Raw genomic sequence first — 5356 nt, forward strand, 5'->3', positions numbered from 1 at the left:
TGCTCATGGATTGGCAGGATTAATATAGTAAAAATGGCCATTCTACCAAAAGCGATCTACAGATTCAATGCAATCCACCAATCCAATTCCTCAAAGAGTTAGACAAATAATTTGCAAAATTCATCTGAATAATAAAAACCCAGTGATAGCTAAAATTATCTCAACAATAAAGGACTTAGAACTACTATCCCTGAACTCAACAGTATTAGAGCAATAGTGATAAAAACTGCATGGTATTGATACAGAGACAGACAGATAGACCAACGGAACAGAATTGAAGACTCAGAAATGAACCCACACACCTATGGTCACTTGATTTTTGACAAAGGAGCCAAAACCACCCAATGGAAAAAATAGCATTTTCAGCAAATGTTGCTGGTTCAACTGGAGGTCTCAAGTAGAAGAATGCAGATCAATCCATTCTTATCACCCTGTACAAAGCTTAAGTCCAAGAGGATCAAGGACCTCCACATCAAACCAGATACACTCAAACTAATAGAAGAAAAAGTGGGGAAGAATCTCGAACACATGGGCACTGGAAAAAATTTCCTGAACAAAACACCAATCGCTTATGCTCTAAGATCATGAATCAACAAATGAGATCTCATAAAACTACAAACCTCTGGAAGGCAAAGGACACTGTTGTTAGGACAAAACAGCAACCAACAGTTTGGGAAATTATCTTTACCAATCCTACAACAGATAGAGAGCTTATATCCAAAATATACAAAGAAATCAAAAAGTTAGACCGCAGGGAGACAAATAACCCTATTAAAAATTGGGGTTCAGAGCTAAACAAAGAATTCACAGTTCAGGAATGCCGAATGGCTAAGAAACACCTAAAGAAATGTTCAACATCTTTAGTCATAAGGGAAATACAAATCAAAACAACCCTGAGATTTCACCTCACACCAGTGAGAATGGCTAAGATCAAAAACTCAGGTGACAGCAAATGATGGCGAGGATGTGGAGAAAGAGGAACACTCCTCCATTGTTGGTGGGATTGCAGACTTGTACAACCATTCTGGAAATCAGTTTGAGGTTCCTCACAAAATTGTGCATTGAACTACTTGAGGACTGACTATACCACTCTTGGGTATATGCAAAGATGCCCCAACATAGAGACCAGATGCCCTTCAACAGAGGAATGGATACAAAAATGTGTACATCTATACAATGAATATTACTCAGCTATCAAAAACAATGACTTTATGAAATTCATAGGCAAATTCATGGAACTGGAAACTATCACCCTGAGTATGGTAACCCTATCACAGAAAAATACACATTGTGGGCGCTCATTGATAAGTGGATATTAGCCCAATTGCTCGAATTACCCTAGACACACAGAACACATGAAACTCAAGAAGGATTACCAAAATGTGAATGCTTCACTCCTTCTTTAAATGGGGAACATGAATACCCTTGGCAGGGAATAGGGAGGAAAAGTTTAGAACAGAAGCAGAAGGAACACACATTCAGAGCCTGCCCCACATGTGGCCCATACATATACAGCCACCAAACTAGACAAGCTAGATGAAGCAAAGAAGTGCAAGCTGACAGGAACCGGATGTAGATTGCTCCTGAGAGACACAGCCAGAATATAGCAAATACATAGGCGAATGCCAGCAGCAAACCACTGAACTGAGAATAGGACCCCCGTTGAAGGAATCAGAGAAAGGACTGAAAGAGCTTGAAGGGGCTCAAGACCCCATATCAACAACAATGCCAACAAACTGGAGCTTCCAGGGACTAAGCCATTATGCTAAGGACTATACATGGACTGACCCTGGACTCTGACCTCATAGGTAGCAATGAATATCCTAGTAAGAGCACCAGTGGAAGGGGAAGCCCTGGGTCCTGCCAAGACTGAACCCCCAGTGAACGTGATTGTTGGGTGGAGGGTGGCAATGGGAGAAGGATGGGGAGTGGAAGCCCATATAGAAGGGGAGGGGGAGGAGTTAGATGGGTGTTGGCCTAGAAACCAGGAAGCGGAATAGACATACTCAAATAAATAAATAAATAAATAAATAAATAAATAAATAAAGACATACTCATGTTAATAAAGATAAAAAAAATCTAACCACAAAGACTCCACCAAATAAACAGTTTTTATTGAAAGAAAAAAATAAATTCTTTGTTAATAAGAAATCCATTTTCTGTCTGATCTCCAGGAAACTTATAGGTTTTATATGTAGAGAATTTTATACTTAGAGCATTGCATTAGTTCATTGTCACCATAAATTGTTCTTTCATGAGTTTCTTTTTACATAGTCTCATGTCTTTGAAAACTATACTATGGAATTTAATTTTAAGAGAAACTATGCAATATAAATTTCATATTTAAATATTTTTATAAAATAGCATTCAGAAGCATTAGCTATTAGGGACCAAACTCCAGAACTTACTCATCTTGAGAAATTAAAACCCTATATGTATTAACCAGCTCTTTATATTCCTCTTGCCAAAATGTTTGGCAATCACCACTATTGCATTTATTTCCTGACTGAGACTCATCCGGAAAACTCCTCTGAGGTACTATCATATTTCTCTTTCTGAATTTGCTCTATTCTTTAAATACAGTTGCTACCAGATTTAACTACATTGATGCAAATTAGGTTTCTGCTGTTTTAAAGCTTATTGTCATTTTCTTATAGAAATACTCCATACTTTCTTATCTATATTTTTCAACATACATTTGTGTTTTTTTCTTCTTTTAGGTTATTGCAATGCTGTAATGACCAGAATATGAAATAAATTTCTTAAGAAATTTTCTTTGTTCTAAAATATATTCACAAAAGTATGATTGCTCTATCATATATTAATTTTATTTCTATTTCCTAGAATCACTTTTGTGTGGCTTCTAATAGCACTTGCATTGATTTATATCCTCACCGACTGTACACAAGGACTCAAATTTCTCCACATTTTTGCCAATATTGTTAATTTTTTTATGTGTGATTGCTTTAGAGTTTAGTTTCTTTTATATAATCCCTTAGAAATAGGTTGATATTTCATTACATTTTCAAGAATTTTCATTCTTCAGATAAACACTGAAAGCTATAGTAAAATTTTCTCATATATTCATTGGATATTTCCAATTTCTAAATTTTAAAAATTTTAAAAATGCCCAGTTCTTTTGTGCATGTTTTTTTCCATCTTTATTAAATTGGGTATTTCTTATTTACATTTCGATTGTTATTCCCTTTCCCAGTTCCCAGGCCAACATACTGCTAACACCGGCTTGTGCAGGTTTTAAACAAGTCATTTGCCTTTATTATTTCTGTTGATAAATGTCATATCTTTATCTTTTATCAAAATTTTCTCTCCACTTCTACTTACATTCCTGGCCTAAGAGGAACCTGCATAGTGGCATCTGTATACAGGAATATAGGAGCAAAGCAGGAATGTGCTGGTTTTTGCCACCACCCGGAACGGAACTGAAGCCTCCCATAACTCCCTGCACTCAAATCCCGTGAGGGGAAAGAACTGATCCCTCAGAAGTGCCGACAATCCTGACAACTCAGAAGAGACAACTACTTTCTGCCCACATTCCTGACCCAAGAGGAAAACACCTAGAGCAATCTGTGACCTCTAGGCACAAGAACCTAGGAGCAGTCAGGGGCAGGAATCTTTGGATTTCTGCCTCTTCCAAGACTTGAAAGCTAGTGGCTAGCAGCACCTACACACCTGAAAGCAGAGGTAAGACCAACTTTTCTGCTCCAAGTGACCTACTTGGTGGCCTCAAGACACACAAAGACACTGGGACAGGACACTTCCAGTTTCTGGCTGTGCCCAGAACTGAATTGACCTGAAACCTTCCCACAGCTCCCTACACCCAAATCCCATGGGGTAGAGAGCTAGACTATCATCAGAAGTGGGACCTGAGACTGCAGTGGAGACTGCCACTTCTGCTCAATTCTCACATTACTACCCCAAGAGGAACCTGCATAGTGGCCTCTGGATACAGGAATATAGGATCAGTCAGTAGCAGGAACCTGCTGGTTTCTGCCTGCGCCCAGAACTGAAGTGAACTGGTCTCAAAGCTCCCTGCATCCAAATCCCATGGGGGAGGGAACTGGACCCTCAGAAGTATAGACAATCCTGAGAACTCAGAGGAAAAAACTAGTTTCTTCCCACATTCTTGACCCAAAAGGAAATCACCTAGTCCATCTGTGCCTTCTGGGCACAGGAACCTAGTAGCCATCAGGGGCACGATGCTCACTGTTTCTGCCTGTAATAAGAACTGAAAACCAGTCACCAAGAGTACCTACATACCTGAGAGCAGAGGTAAGGCCACCTCTTCCTGCACTAAGCAACCTGCATGGAGGTTTCAACCAAAAACTATCAAAAAATAAGGAAAGACAATTCATATTCATCAAAGGAAAAGTTGACCAAGATGAAATCTCAATCCTAAATATCTATGCTGCAAATGCAAGGGCAACTATATTCATAAAAGAAACCTCACTAAAGCTAAAAGCACATATTGCAACTCACAAAATAAGAGTAGGAGATTTCAACACCTTACTTTCATCAATGGAGAGATCATAGAAAGAGAAATTAAACACAGATGTAGAGAAACTAACAGAAGTTATGAACCGAATGGATTTAACAGATAATTATAGAACATTTCATCATAAAACAAAAGAATAGACCTTCTTCTCAGAACCTGATGGTATCTTCTCCAATACTGACCATAGAATCAGTCACGAAACAGGCCTCAACAGATACAAGAAGATTGAAATAATCCCATGCATCCTATCAGTTCATCATGGACTAAGATTGGTCTTTAATAACATCAAAGACGAAAGAAAACCCACATATGAACAACACTCTACTCAATGATTTCTTTGTCAAGGATAAAAGAAAGAAAGTACAGACTTTTTAGAATTTCATGAAAATGAAGGCACAACACACCGAATTTATGGTATACAGTGAAATTAGTGCTAAGAAAAAAAAATCAAAGCCATGAGTGCCTCCATAAACACAAAAAACACATAAAACACATAAACACAATAAACACATAAAAACAAAACATGGCACATCTACACAATGGAGAACATCTCAGCTATCGAAAACAATGGCTTCATGAAATTCATAGGCAAATAGATGGAACTGGAAAATATCATCCTGTGAGAGGTAACCCAATCACAGAAAAACACACATGATATGCACTCACTTTTAAGTGAATATTAGCCTTAAAGGCTCACATTACCCAACATACAATCCACAAACAACATGAAGCTCAAGATGAAAGATGATCAAAATGCAAAAGCTTCACTTCTTCTTAAAAGGGGAACAAAAATATTCATAGCAGGGGGTATGGAGGCAAAGTTTGGAGCAGATACTGAAGGAA

This window comes from Rattus rattus, chromosome X (assembly GCF_011064425.1).
Source record: "Rattus rattus isolate New Zealand chromosome X, Rrattus_CSIRO_v1, whole genome shotgun sequence".
In the NCBI taxonomy this organism is placed as follows: Eukaryota; Metazoa; Chordata; class Mammalia; order Rodentia; family Muridae; genus Rattus; species Rattus rattus.